The sequence below is a fragment of the Otolemur garnettii genome, unplaced genomic scaffold, assembly GCF_000181295.1.
Source record: "Otolemur garnettii isolate 467f Iridium unplaced genomic scaffold, OtoGar3 scaffold00201, whole genome shotgun sequence".
NCBI classification, from domain to species: Eukaryota; Metazoa; Chordata; class Mammalia; order Primates; family Galagidae; genus Otolemur; species Otolemur garnettii.
Window position 1 is genome coordinate 220,625 of NW_003852596.1, and position 15,886 is coordinate 236,510.

The 15,886-nt window shown below is 43.5% G+C and overlaps 1 protein-coding gene across 1 annotated transcript in view; it reads right to left on the reverse strand.

The window, feature by feature from the left end:
• Positions 1-15,886, reverse strand: part of TRPC5 (transient receptor potential cation channel subfamily C member 5) — a 414,644-nt gene that overhangs the window by 62,642 nt on the left and 336,116 nt on the right. The window lies entirely within an intron of this gene.

Sequence of the window (15,886 nt, forward strand, 5' to 3'; positions counted from 1 at the left end):
GGGCTGGATTCAAACCCACCAGCTCAGGTGTATGTGGCTGGTACGTTAGCCATTTGAGCCACAGGCACCAAGCCAGTTTTTCTATTTTTAGGAGAGACAGCCTTTCACTTTTGTTTTTTAATCAACATAATTTAAGTGTGCCATGGAAGTTTAGTTAGGTTCAAGTGTGCTGTGAGATTAAAAACGGTTGGAAAAAACAGAGCCAATTTGAGCCCTTTGATCAAGGAGGCACAGATTATTCTGCCTGCCTGCCTGCATCTCTCTGTTGGAGAGTAGAGGAGCCTTTTCCTTTGGGAAGAACAGAAGCAATCATAGGTGGTGACAGTGGTGGTTTGTTGAGCTCAACCCGCTGTTTTCAGAAATAACCCACACTAAGCCAATCAGGGCTTCTGTTTCTGAGCCTAGACAGAAGCAGTGTGTCTTATCCCCGAGACATGGGAAAACATACAGGAGATTGTTACTAATCTCATGTACACAGGTAGTCATAACAGGTGTCTTCTAACTTCCTGCCTCACATAACAGGAGCTTACTTTTAGCCTCCCAGGCTGTATTTCCATCTTCTAAATTGCTTCTAAACATCGTAGCACGCAGCAGACTCCCACGTTCTTTTAGAAAGAATGAATGAACAAATGAAGAAACGTGCAACCCCAGGCAAGTCTCAAACTTACGAAGCCCATTACCTTATCTGTAATATGTAGATCATAGTGCCTACTTTCAGAGCTCTTGCAAGTATAAGACAATATATGCAAATGCACTTTAGAAAGTATTAAAGCATTCTATTAATTATAATTATGAAATCCATCATCTAGGCAGTTAGATAATTCCCTTACTCTTTGCCATAGAAATTTATTGCTCTACAAACACTAGACACTTGCAATGGATATAGATGCACATTATGTAATTTTTTTAACATGGTTGACAAACCATAGATCAGAGATTTCCCCAAGTTTCTCCCCAATTAGTGAAACAATATTGAGCATCTACTATGTGTCTCATATTTTGCCAGGCACCAGGGTAATATAAAGAAAGCCTAAAGCAGAGTCCCTGTCTTCATGGAGCTTTAGTCTACAGAGGTTGAAGAGAGACATATTTTGAAGCAACTAGAGTAGGAGTGGATAAACCATGACATAAAGGCTTGGATGAAAGGAGACGGACTGAAGGGAGGCCAAATCTATGAGCTAGGAATGGTTTTCTGCATTTTTCGGTGACTGAAAAAAAATCAAAAGAATAAGGTGGGGTTTTTTTGTTTTTTTTGTTTTTTTTTGTTTTTTTTTGAGACAGAGCCTCAAACTATCCCCCTAGGTAGAGTGCTGTGGCATCACAGCTCACAGCAACCTCCAACTCCTGGGCTCAAGTGAGTCTCCTGCCTCAGCCTCCCAAGTAGCTGGGACCACAGGCCCTCGCCACAATGCCCGGCTATTTTTTGGTTGCAGCCGTCATTGTTGTTTGATGGGCCTGTGCTGGATTCGAACCCGCCACCTTAGGTGTATGTGGCTGGCACCTTAGCCACTTGAGCCACAGGCACCGAGCCAAGAATAAGATTTTTGACATTTAAAAATTAAATGAACTTCAGGGCGGTGCCCATGCTCAGTGGGTAGGGCGCTGCCCACATGCACTGAGGCTGAAGGGTTTGAACCCAGCCTGGGCCAGCTAAACAACAATGACAACTTCCAACAACAACAACAAAAACAATAGCTGGGCATTGTGGCGGGTGCCTGTAGTCCCAGCTACTTGGGAGGCTGAGGCAAGAGAATTGCTTAAACCCAAGCGTTTGAGGTTGCTGTGAGTTTTGACGCCACAGTACTCTACCCAGGGCAACAACTTGAGACTCTGTCTCAAAAACAAATTATATGAAGTTCAAATTTCTGTACTGATAAAAAATGTCTTATTGGTCCATAGCTATACTCACTCATTTATGTATTGTCTATGACCACTTTTGTGTTACAACAGCAGAATTGACTAGTTGAGACAGATTGTATAGTCTCTCTACTCCCAGGAATTTTTAGGCCTAGGGCCACAGGAACTCTGATGGAGTCAGTTGAGAGAGTTCTAATCCTATCAGTATAAACTTTAATAATTTCTGTTGATTTCCTAATGAATAAGGCCTATAATCCTTTCTTTTCTTTTCCTCTGGGAGATTCCTGATATGTCCCACATTTATTAGTAGGGGATTAGAGATAAATAGATTTCTTATCAAGTCTTCATGATTAGCTTATAATTTTATAGGCCTGGGAATTATATAAGTTCTAATATCCAGGGGAAACTGGGAAATGGAACAGATGGAAAAGCAAAATCTTACGAAGGAAAAAAAAAGAAACATGATGAATTTCCCCCTCCCAATTTTACTCTTAGATTTTTCTCTTTAATTTAATTTTTTTTTTCAGTTTTTGGCTGGGGCTGGGTTTGAATCAGCCACCTCCAGCATATGGGGCCGGTGCCCTACTCTTGAGCCACAGGCGCAGCCCAATTTAATTTTTTTGAGAGAGTCTTACTTTGTTGCCCTTGGTAGAGTGCTATGGTGTCATAGCTCACAGCAACCTCAAACTCTTGGTCTTAAGTGATTCTCTTGCCTCAGCCTCCCGAGTAGCTGGGGCTAAAGGTACCGACCACAATGCCCGGCTGTTTTTTAGAGACAAAGTCTCAGCTCTTGCTGGTCTCGAACCTGTGAGCACAGGCAATCCACCTGCCTCGGCCTCCCAGAGTGCTAGGATTACAGGTGTGAGCCACCGCCCTGGCCTTTTCTTTTCTTTTTTTTCCAGCCTCTAGAATATTTTCTTTTTTAAACAAGCAGATTTACCCTTGTAGCAGAGATAATATAATTCTGCTATCAGATTGTAAGCAAAAGTCAGGGTAATACACTGGGGTGTAACCTCTGATGCTCCTCAGGGTATTTCAACTTCTGTAGTGCAGCCAAATGACATTTCCTGGCGCATTCTGCCTCTCACATTGAACCAGCTACAGCACAGGGCTTCAGTGACCACAGGAAGAGAGACAGGCCTTATTAATAAATGAGAACTCACATTTAGTTTTTAAACCTCAAGCTTCTCAGAAATTAAAGAACATTTATATCATTACATTAGCTTTCTAGTCAACTGATTCCAGTGATTATGGGAATATGGCAGAGGAGAAGAATCACATTCTGGGACAATGACCTTTGGCCATGAGCATTTGACTTGCCTATAAATGTTGTTTGTAGCCTATGAAGAGATTGTTCAGAGACCAAGCCATAGAAAGGTGAAGTCTTCCGCAAAGGACAATTCTTTCTGAACCCCAGCTCTGAATTTTTTTGAAATACAGTCATTTTTATCTCAGCAATGTCCACTGGTAATTGTTATTTTATGTAGAAGCTGAAGGCACCTTTGGCTTGAGGACTGTTGTATCTTGCCTGATCCTTTGCAAACTGTGATGGCGACATTTTTCCTTCAGTGCCTCTAATCTTTTTTCTTTCTATATTTCCTCTCCAGTCTTCCTCAGGTGCATTTCCTTCATGGCACCTCTCATTTGCTTGGCTTCATATGAAAACTTGAATCTCAGTATCATTTACAGTGAGTCCTAAATGACCGACTCACAGCTCAAAGCATAGTTGCATTATAACTGGGGACAAAATCTTAAGATGAGGAATTTCAGGATGACAGTGGGAGGATATCTGTAAACTCTGTGAACTTTTATCCTAAACTTTATGTTTCCTCCTATGTGCTTTTTTCTTGCTCCTATTATTCAGATTATCAAAGAAGTCCATGACTCAAAAAAGGTTAAGGATAGTCTTAAAGAAACGAAATGCAGGGCAGGGCCTGTGGCTCAAAGGAGTAGGAAGCCGGCCCCATATGCCAGAGGGTGAAACCCAGCCCCGGCCTAAAACTGCAAAACACCCAAACAAAACAAAATGCAAGTGGTTAAATTTGAAATTATAGACTTAAATTGTAGACTCCATGAGAACAGGGGCTGAGTCTGTCTTGTTCACCTATCACCTATGATATTACCACTGCCAAGAATGTGGTACGGCACACAGTAGTCTCTCAGTAAATATATGTTAATTCCTTTTTTTTTCTATTCTTTTAAACCACACCTTTTTTTTTTTTTTTTTTTTTGCAGTTTTTTGCTGGGGCTTGAACCTGCCACCTCCAGCATATCAGGCCGGCACCATATATGTTAATTTCATTCATTTATCCATCCAAAAGATATTTATTATTAATTTGTTGTTAGGCAAATGAATGAAAAAGCAAAGGACATGAGCTAGCAGATGGGGAGAGGTATTTCTTGAGTGTTGAGACCTTTCTGTCACTGGCATAGTTGGTCCCATGTCTGTTTGAGTTACCCAAGGTAGAATCTCCATGACAATTACTGATGTTCCTGATGAACGCCTCAGTTGAATCTGGGATTCAGAGGAGCAGCTCAGGCATCCTCCCTATTTGGTTGCCTTTTAGCATAGGGAAGGAAAATCCTTTTCTTACATTTCTCCTGTTCCTATTTCCACTTGCATTTTTTTTTGAGACAGAGCAACCTCAAACTCTTGGGCTTAAGCTATTTTCTTGCCTCAGCCTCCCAAGTATCTGGGGCTACAGGCACCTGCCACAACGTCCAGCTATTTTTTTTTTTGTTGCTGTAGTTATTGTTGTTGGACAGGCCTTGGCCAGATTCAAACCCTCCAGCCCCAGCGTTTGTGGCCAGCACCCTCGCTGCTGACCTACAGGTGCCGAGCCTCCACTTGCATCTTTGTCAAAATGATAAACAGGGAGCAGCGGGAATCAAAGGCTGTTGCTGTTGTTGGAAGCAGAGGCAGGCTGCTGTTCAACAGAGACCTGCCAAAGTATGCCCTGAGAACTCTGAGGCGAAGAGCTCTTGTCCCCAGCAGATGCAGGTGCATAGCTTGCTGACAAAATCTGGCTTCAATCCACACTAACCAAGAAATCTGTTGCTGTGTCACACCACCAGGGGGAGGGCTAAGCCAGGTCCAGGCAGGACACAGAAGTCTGTCAGAAAAGTCAGCCTTTGTTCTGGGTAGATGCCTAGTAATGGATTGCAGGATCAAATGGGAGGTCTAATTTGAGTTCTTTGAGGATTCTCCATACTTCCTTCCCAAAAGGTTGAATTAGAGGCTGAGACAAGAGAATCACTTGAGCCTAAGAGTTTGAGGTTGCTGTGAGCTGTGATGCCACAGCACTCTACCAAGGGCAACAAAGAAAACAAAGAAAACAAAAAACAAAGAAAACAAAAAGATTGTAGTAGTTTTCAGTCGCACCAGCAGTATAAAAGTGTTCCCTTTTCTCCACATCCACACCAGCATTTGCAGCTTTGAGACTTTGTGATGTGGGTCATTCTCACTGGGGTTAGGTGATATCTCAGGGTAGTTTTGATTTGCATTTCTCTGATAATTAGGGATGATGAGCATTTTTTCATATCCCTTTATCATAAGGACACTTGCACTAGACTGTTTATTGCAACTCAATTTACAATTGCCAAAATATAGAAACAGCCTAAGTCCCCACGAACCCAAGAATGGATTAATAAGCTGTGGTATATGTATACCATGGAATACTATTTAGCCACTAAAAAGTTGGAGACTTTACATCTTTTGTATTAATCTGGATGGAGGCAGAACACATTTGTTTTTTTAGTAAAGCACCACAAGAATGGAGAAACAAGAATCCAGTGTATTGTGTTCTAATATGAAGACAGTAGATGAGCTAATACAAGGGAGGGGTAGGGGAATGAATAAGTAGGGAGAGGGAAGGAGGAAGGGGGCTGGGGGTCATGGTGTATGGCACATCTCTTAGGAGATACAATTATAAGAGGGACCTTTTTTTTTTTTTTTTTGAGACAGAGCCTCAAGCTGAGCCCCTGGGTAGAGTACCCTGGCTTCACTGCTCACAGCAACCTCCAACTCCTGGGCTCAAGCGAGTCTCTTGCCTCAGCCTCCCAAGTAGCTACGATTACAGGTGCCCGCCACAACGCCCAGCTATTTTTTGGTTGCAGCCATCATTGTTGTTTGACGGGCCCAGGCTGGATTCGAACTCGCCACCTTAGGTGTATGTGGCTGGCGCCTTAGCCACTTGAGCCACAAGTGCCGAGCCTATAAGAGGGACTTTATCCAACAAATGCAATCAGTGTAACCTAATTCTTTCTACCCTCTATGAATTCCAAATAATAATAAAAAAGTCAGCCTTTGGTGCCCCCTGCAGTGTTGGCCCAGAGAATGCTCCTCCATTCTCCCTGGATGTTGTACAGTCGTTTGCGTGTGCGGATATATTGTTAAGAGTGGCTTTAGGCACACACAGCTGTCTAGGAAAGAACAGAGCTGAGATATCCCAAGGCAAGATGTGTTAGTTGAATGAGCTTGGTAGCACTGACCTATTTACCCCCTGTGTGTGTAGTGCTCTTGGGTGGATTGTTCCACTGCTCTTGTAAGGAGGCTAGGAGTATTATGGGCAGAGCTGAGGAGACACAGGATGTGTGAAATCTGGCAGAGACTCTAAAGGAGAAAAAGAGAGCTAGCTTAGGAAATAAGTTTGGTCTCCAGAACCGAGGGAAAGGCTCCTTAGAGACGCCTTCTGGTTAGAACCCAGGGAACAGTCAGTGAGTTAGCCAACTAAGTGGACAGGTGAAGCCACAAAGTCTGAGGTTGGGTGGAACTCTGATGCCACCTGTGCATCAGTGTTTGGGAGCCTAGGATGTAAGTGGGAAAGGAGGAAGTATGGTATTGTTGTCACTTTGGGTCAGACAGACCTTATAAAGAGTGGGTTATTGGGCCAGTCACTTTACTCTTCGTGCTTCAGGTTCCTCACTTATAAAATAGAATTAATAGTAGTATCTACTTGATAAAGTTGTTGTAAGGACTTAATGAGATGATATGCATAAAGGTTTTGTACAGTATCTGGCACATAATAAATGCTCAAGAAAAGGTAGTTGTTAATGATAGTTATAATGATAATACATAGAAAACACTTAGGCTGGGCCTAGTAGCTCATGTCTGTAATCCTAGCACTTTGGGAGGCCAACGTAGGTGAATTGCTTGAGCTCACGAGTTTGACATCAGCCTAAACAAGAGCAAGACCCCATCTCTACTAAAAATAGAAAAACTATCTGGGCTTGTGGTAGGCACCTGTAGTTCTAGCTACTTGGGAGGCTGAGGCAAGAGGATTACTTAAGCCCAAGAGTGTGAGGTTGCTTTGAGCTGTGATGCCACAGCAGTCTACCTGGTGTGACAGAGTGAGACTATGTCTCAAAAAAAAAAAAAAAAACCTAGGCAGAGGCTGGCAGGTTCAAACCTGGTCGGGGCCTGCTAAACAACAAGGACAACTGCAACAACAACAAAAAAAGAAAATTGTTGTGGCAGGCTCCTATAGTCCTATCTACTTGGGAGGCTGAGGGTATTGTGGCAGGTGCCTATAGTCCTAGCTACTTTGGAGGCTGAGGCAAGAGAATCGCTTCAGCAAGAGTCTGAGGTTGCTGTGAGCTGTGATGCCACAGCACTCTACCCAGGGCAACAGCTTGAAATTCTGTCTCAAAAAACAAAACAAAACATTTAGTCAATGCTTGGCATTTAATTAAAGCTTGTCTATATGCCAGATATTCTTTATTTATTGTATTCCTATTATTGACTTCTCTAAGCCATGGGGAACTAAGAAAGAGCTCAGCTGGGGCTTAGCGGAAGAGGCCTGGCCTTGTCCAGGTCAGGCAGTTAGTCCGGGGTGCTGTTCTGAACCAGGTAGACAGGCGTGTGAGGGTCCAGAATGCAGATGTGGGAGGCCACAGAACAGACATCATCTTTTATTATTTTTTTCTTTTTCTTTTTTTTGAGAGAGGGTCTCACTCTGTTACCTGGGTAGAGTGCCATGGTATCATAGCTCATAGCAACCTCAAACTCTTGGGCTTAAGTGATCCCCTGGCCTCAGCCTCTCCAGTAGCTGGAACTAGAAGCTCCTGCCATGATGCCCAGCTAGTTTTTCTATTTTCAGTAGAGATGGGGTCTTGCTCTTCCTCAGGCTGATCTTGACATCCTGAGCTCAAGGGACCCTCCCACCTCAGCCTCCCAGAGTGCTAGGTGTTGAGCCACCACACCTGGCCCTTTTATTATTTTTTCTAAAATGCAAGCCCTGAACCTTGTCATGTAGCTCCTAAAGATATAACTCCTCTATGTATTTCTCATTGCCAAGGAAAATTCCTCATTGGGGTAGAGAGAACTTCATTACCATTTGAAGAGAATTTTCTAGGAAATCAAAGGATGAAAGGCCAAAAGGAGTGAGGCTAGCCCTACATTCTTACTATCTCCAGTAAACACCAGGCCTGTCCCCACTGGTGAACAAGCTGTTTCTTTGACAGAAATGAGTTCTGAATTCCTTCCCCTACATTTCTGTGTTTCCAATTTGACTCATCCGTCAAGGCTTAGTTCAGTTTATACTTCCTAAATCTGCCTCATGACAATCCAGTCAGATAGGTACTGGTGGAGATGCAGCCAGGAAAACAGAAGTCACTCTAGTTCTTTCAAACCTAGGAAATTTAATACAGAGATTGGTTACACAGATGACGGAAGAGCTGAGAAGCTAAACAGGTAGGGGACAGTAAGGCAACTCAGAAATGTGCGACAGCAGGAAGGCCCTCATATCCCTGGATTTTGAGGGGTAACAGAGACAGGTAGCGCTACCTCAGCCCAGAAACTGGGGCTTTCTGACAGAAGCTAAAGTCAAGATGGAGCTGCCATGCAAAAGATGCCACCAAGGAGGGAGGGGATGCCTAGTGGTAGTTGGACAGGAGACCCAGAGGAGATACAGGGGCTGCTGGAGGCCCCACAGTTTAAGGGAGGTTAGGGATGATGGAGAAATATACTAGCTTCTCCCCTCCTCTTACCTTCTGATTGGCCAAGCTTCCCAGAAGCCAAAGGGCAGGGGATTGTGGGGAATGTAGTTTTCTTGATAGAGGAACTGGGTAGGGAATAGACCTGACAGTAACCAGCAGATGAAAAGCCTAATTATCATCCCCTTTTACAGAGAAGTCAGATGAAGCAGAAAGAGGTGAAGTTGTCCAAAACCACATTAAGTGGCAGTCCAGGTGGTTTCAAATCTAGTCTGACTACTCTTGAGCCAGGTTCTCTCTGTTATCACTGCTACTATACTCATGGCAATAGTGCTATTGTTTTTGTTTTTGTTTCTTTTGAGACAGAGTCTCACTTTGTCGCCCTTGGTAGAGTACTATGGCATCACAACTTATCACAACCTCAAACTCTTGGGCTTAAGCAATTCTCTTGCCTCAGCCTCCCAAGTAGCTGGGACTACAGGTGCCCACCACAACACTTGGCTATTTTTGTGTTTGTTTATAGTTGTTATTATTGTTTGGTAGGCCCAGGCCGGGTTTGAACCCACCAGCCCCAGTGTATGTGGCTGGCACTCTAGCTGCTGAGCTACAGGCACCAAGCCTGCTATTGTTATTTTTATTGATGTCTAACTTTTCCCTGTAAGCTAGACTTCAGGCTTCCTAAAGGCATCAACTGTGTCTTTCCCTTTATATAATTTATAGCACCCAGGCCTTGTGACTTTTACAGATGCTACCAGAAAATCTAAATTGTTGACAGATAGGGAATTGTCAGCAGATTTTCACGGGTTCCACATTACCCAAGGGAAGGAGGCACTATTAAAGTGTCCTTGGTGAGGCCAGGCATAGTGGCTCACACCTGTAATCCTAGCACTCTGGGAGGTGAGGCAGGTGGATTGCCCTGAGCTCATAGGTTCGAGACCAGCCTCAGCAAGAGCAAGATCCTGTCTCTAAAAATAGCAGGGCATTGTGGCAGGTGCCTATAGTCCCAGCTACTCAGGAGGCTGAGGCAAGAGAATTGCTTGAGCCCAAGAGTCTGACGTTGCTGTGAGCTATATGATGCCACCACACTCTACCAAGGGCGACAAAGTGAGACTCTGTCTCGAACAAAATTAATAAAATAAAATAAAATGTCCTTGGTGGTTCTGAATGTTCGCTTCCTCCTTAGTGAAATGCAGCAATCCCTGATCAGATTCCAGACAATGGTTTGGCAACAAGGAACAGCACAAGCTGCGATGAGAAAAATAAATACCTAGATTTCTTGAGGGCATCCCAAAGGGAAGAGACAGTTATTAAAATTTGAAATGGCTCTGCTCCAATGTCATAAAAATCCTACAGCTTAATTTGAGCAATTCCTTCGCTTGAAAAAAGGTTATACTATTTTTCAAACTTATAGCTTCCATAGTTTGGGCAGTTCTATGGGTTTGTGTTTTCTTCTGTTTTCTTAAGAGAGAGTTCTTGGGAGCAGAAAGGCAGACAATGTGTGTTGGATGAAGCATCAGTGATTCCTATTATGGAAGAAGTTAGGGCACATATTGGGCCCTTTGTCCCCTCAGGATTATAAAAACCTCTTTCATCACTGGAACTGATAAGACAAGGAGACTGAACAGTTCAGAAATGTGATAAAGCTAGGAAAGGAAAGAGGGTGTTCGGGGGCCCTTGTAGTAAAAGTGCACCTCAGCAGCTTCTTGTCTTTAAGGTAAGTGTCAGTAGGATGGTAGAGGTTCTGTATGTGGGCCTTGGGGTTAGACTGCCTCAATTCAACTCACACTGTGCCCCTTATCAGCAGGGTGAGAACAATGTAGTATTATAGTATACTATCCTGCTTTTTCTCCTCTCTCTCTGGCTATTCTTTCTCAATCTTTTGGTGCAATCTATCTTAATTTTTCCAACCTCTAACATCAGACTGCCCCAGGCTTCATTTTCAGATCTCTTCTCTTTTCTCTCTGCACTCAGTCCCTTAGTGATCTCATCCAGTCCCCTGGTATTAAATGCCATGCATATGCTGGTAACTCCCAAATCTCTATCTCTAGCTTGAACCTGTCCTCTAGAGCAGTAGACCACTGCCTACTCAGCATCTCTACTTGAATGTCTAATAAGCATCTCAACTCCACATGTCTATAACTCAACTGTGGATCTCTGCCCCCACCCCTTGCAAATGTTCCTTTCCCACTCTTCCCCTTCTTGGTAATGGGCAACTCCACCCTTCCAGTGACTGAGACAAAAAAAAGAACCAAAACTTGGCATCATCTTGAGTCCTCTCTTTTCACTCACACAACACGTCTAATCTATCTTCAAAATATATCCAGAATCTGACTCCCTCTCATCAATGCCATCCTGACCACCGTGGTTTAAGCCACCATAAGCTCTTGTCTCGGTTAATACAATGGTTTCATAATGGATCTCTCTGTCTTAGCCCTTACCCCACTCCAGTCTGTTCTCAGTCAAACACAGCAAAATGTAGGTTAAATCATGTACCTCTTCTGCTCAAAAGGCTCCCATGGCTCTCCATTATTCTCAGAGTAAAAGCCCAAGTCCTTATAATGCTCCATGAGATCATATGTGATACCTCCTTCATCCCCATTCATTCTCTGACCTCATCTCCTACTTCCTTTTCCTTTGTTTACTCTGTTCCAGTCACACTGGCCTTCACAAGGCTGAAGTCAAAGTGTCATTGTGGCTGAGCTCTTACCTGGAGGCTCTGGAGAAAAATATGCTTCCAAATTCATTTTTGTTCTTTATAGAGTTCATCTACAATGATACCTGGGGAGCACCTCTCATCTTTTAGAAGCCACCTGCATTTCTTGCCACTTGGCCTTCTCCATCTTGGAGCCAGCCATGGTACATCAAATCTTCCTTGTGCTTTGATGTAATCCTCTTCTGCTACCAGTTGGAAAAAGCTCGGCTTTTAAAAAAACTACTGTATGTGCCAGGCATAGTACCTCATATCTGTAACCCTAGCACTCTGGGAGGCTGAGGTGGGAAGAATTGCTTGAGCTCAGGGGTTTGAGAATAGTCCGAGCAAGAGCAAGACCCCTTCTCTACTAAAAATAGAAAAATTAGCTAAATGTTGTGGTAGGTGCCTATAGACCTGGCTACCTGAGGCGTGAGAATCACTTGAGTCCAGGAGTTTGAGGTTGCAATGAGCTATGATGACACCACTGCACTCTAGCTTGCACCGACAAAGTGAAATTCTATCTCCAAAAAAAAAAAAAAAAAAAGAAAAGAAAAAAAAGAAGGACCCAACAAAAAAAGGACTCGTATGATTAGATTAGGTCTACCTAAACAACTTTCCTGATAAATTACCTTAATTATATCTGCAAACTCCCTTTGGTCATGTGATATAACCTCATCACAAGTGTGATACCTCATCATATTCATAGTCTTGATGATTAAGGTGGGAAATCTGGGGAGAGCATTTTAGGGTTCTGCCTACTAAAGTGATATTCAGACCATTGAAGAAACCAATCAATCCAGATATAGGCCAGCTATAGTACTAGAGCCGAGTCCTAGATACTACCTGCTCTTCCAAATTATGAGAAGTTACTAGATTGTAAGGAGGTCTGGGGATATCTCAGAGGGAATTGTTGGGAGTGACATCTGTTTACCAACTGACATGGAAATACTGTATTATTTTAACAACTGAGTAGCCTTATAAGTGCTTAACAGTTGGCTTTTAGCCCTGATTAGAGAGTTAAAAATCATGGTGCAATGTGTGAATTGTTGCTTTGAGAGTTTGAGGCTGGTCCCAGACGACTGGGGGTGGGCGGAGAGACCACCTGTCCTCCTTGGCACTCCAGTGTGTGCAGCAGCTCTCTGTAGCCTTGCCTGCTGTTTTTGCAGTGCCAGATTCGTTCCGATGAATGTCTGAGTTTGCGTGGCTGTCTTCTGCAGTGGGAGAGTCCATCTATCATCTGAGCTTCCAAATGCTGCTACCCTCAGGGAGACCAATCCTATGTATTTGGGCTTTCCCCAAGCCACCCAGCAGCTGTGGCTCAGTGAGACAAGTGATGTGTACTTATTCTCAGCATTAGAGTGAATACACCACAGCAGCCAAAGAGACCAAGGGTTCTTATTAACTTGCTGAATGAGGCTTTATCACAGACTATCATGAGCCCCATGTTTGGTGATGACTGGTCTCAGGCAATAGAGATGTTCTTTGTAGGTGGGGTAGGGGGTAGGAATAGGCTCTGAGGTAAATGAACTTTGTGGGACTGATCTATCTCTCTCATCTGGTATTTTTTAATGGATGCATCTTATTAAAATGGCCTTGAGAACAGTTTTCTTTTTTCTTTTCTTTTTTTTTTTTTTGAGACAGAGCCTCAAGCTATCCCCCTGGGTAGAGTGCTATGGCATCACAGCTCATAGCAACCTCCAACTCCTGGGCTCAAGCGAGTCTCCTGCCTCAGCCTCCCAAGTAGCTGGGACCACAGGCGCCCGCCACAACGCCCAGCTATTTTTTGGTTGCAGCCATCATTGTTGTTTGGTGGGCCCAGGCTGAATTCGAACCCGCCACCTTAGGTGTATGTGGCTGGCGCCCTAGCCACCCGAGCCACAGGCGCCGAGCTGAGAACAGTTTTCTTGATGGAACTTGTTTGTACACATCAACAACAGCAGTGACAAGGTGGCTGTGTTGAAAGAAGTGTCACTGTGGGTAATAAGCAGCTTGAGGGAGATAGAAGGATACAGGTAATTTATAATAATAATAATACACAACATGACTAGCTTTCTTTGCTAATACTAGCTGCAACTACTGAACACAGCTGGAATGATTCCCTTCCTCACCATATCTTGGAATAACACTACAGAGGTGCGACCTCCTCTGGCATAGAAATGCAGATTGATACAGAGCCATAAATCCGCACCCCCAACAGTTCTGAATCCTGTGTGGAGCGCTGAGAGAGAGAGCTCAGCCCTTCAAGGGATTGCTATTACTTGGTGTTCTTGAGTTCCGTCCTAGAATGTACATCAAATAGATTAACAGTGAGGCACACTGACAATTGAGTCTCTACGGAGACTGAGTCAACCTGTGATAACTTTTGAAGTAGGAGAAATTTGTCTTCCCTTTCTATAACTTTCCTCCAAAGTAGTCTTTTTTTTTTTTTTTTGAAACAGAGTCTCAAGCTGTCGCCCTGGGTAGAATGCTGTGATGTCACAGCTTACAGCAACCTCAAACTATTGGGCTTAAGTGATTCTCTTGCTTCAGCCTCCTAAGTAGCTGGGACCACAGGTGCCCGCCACAATGCCTGGATATTTTTGTTGTTATTGTTGTTGCAGTTGTCATTGTTGTTTTAGCTGGCCCTGGCCAGGTTTGAACCCGCCAGCCTCAGTGTATGTGGCTGGCGCCCTACCCACTGAGCTATGGGTGCCACCACTAATGGTCCTTCTAAAAACTGCATTGATACTGGGCACAGTGGCTCATGCCTATAGTCCTAGCACTCTGCGAGGCTGAGGCGGATGGATTGCCTGAGCTCACAGGTTCAAGACCAAATTGAGCCAGAGTGAGACCCTGTCTCTAAAAATAGCCAGGCGTTGTAGCAGGCCCCTGTAGTCCCAGCTCCTCGGGAGGCTGAGACAGAGAATCGCTTGAGGCCAAGAGTTTGAGGTTGCTGTGAGCTGTGATGTCACAGCACTCTACTGAGGGCAACAAGTGAGACTCTGTCTCAAAAATAAAATAAAAACTGCATTGATTACTGAGGTAGAGATGATCTAAATGGAATTAAATACTTGTTGTTCTTTACCACTTAAGAAGATCCACAGATTTTTGGAATCAGGTTGTCCAAAATCGGGATCTCATTGGATACATTTCCAAATGATAAAGATATGCTCCCAGAGGCTCCAAAAGCAGCAGGTACTATTCAGAATGGTTGATCATGATCCCAGATGTATGAGATGGCATAGACCCTATTCAAGCCATCTACCCCAGGCTCCCTCCTAAGTCAAGGTTTTTTCTTCAGGTGCAGCAGTAGCTGACATTAAAATAAAACCTACTACCAGCAGGTGGTGACAGGAGAGCTGAAGTTGATTATTTCCACCCTTCCTAGAAAATGTCACTGAGCTCAGTGGGAAACACCACAGCCCTGCATTTAGTGACAAGAAAATCTCTTTTCTGCTGTCACAAGAAGCATTCAGCTGCCAGACACCCAGTGAGAAAACTACAAATGCCTTAGCATGCATATTATCATCTTTGGCAAGAGTAGAGGATAGGATGCTAGGCAGAGGAGTTGGAAAAGTCAACTCCTCAGATTCCATGTCTGCCCTTGTCCTCTTAGAGAGACAGATTAGGAGTGAGCATAGATCATTTCAGAATTCTTGGCCTAGATGAGTTTAAATGAAAGAGAGAGAGAGAATGAGAATGAAGGAGCATATGAAAGTGGACTATATTCCATTTCAAATGCAACAGGGGAACAGAATTTCAGAGTAGAATGGACCTCATGGGCCCATCCTGTTCATCTGTAGACATCCAGACTTACAGGATATCAGAGCTTGCAAAGATATAAATATCATTGACTTCAGTTCCCTCACTTTTTGGTTGAAGAAACTGAAGCCCACAAGGGGAAAGCAAGTTGCTTAAGTCATTCAGTTATAAATGACAGAATCAGGACTAGAGTCCCTAGTTTATAAACTCCTAATATTTTTTCACTATACTCCCCTCCCTTCTCTGCTACATAAATACATAATATTTAAACCATCCTGGTAGACAGTTTTATATAAAAAATATTAAAAAATTCTGTCTCTCCAATGACAGAATTTCTACAACCTCATCTGTGAGAATATATTTCATTGTCATTTAAAAAGTTAAGTTCTTCCAAGTAGGTAATTCAGAAGTCCCCTGCTGCAGCACTCATAGATCCATTCATTCCTTTTTGATCTGTCCTTAGTGGAAATAGACCACAGATGTTGACTATTACCAATAATATTTAAGACATGTGTGTATGTATGTCAGTGTGTGTGTGTGTGTAGTATACACGTATGTATGTGTAACCAGGAATTTAAGCTTCTTTCCTATAACCTACATGACTCCTCGGTGGCAAACCAAATTTGAGAAATAGCATCTACAAAGGAAAACAAGACTTGGGTC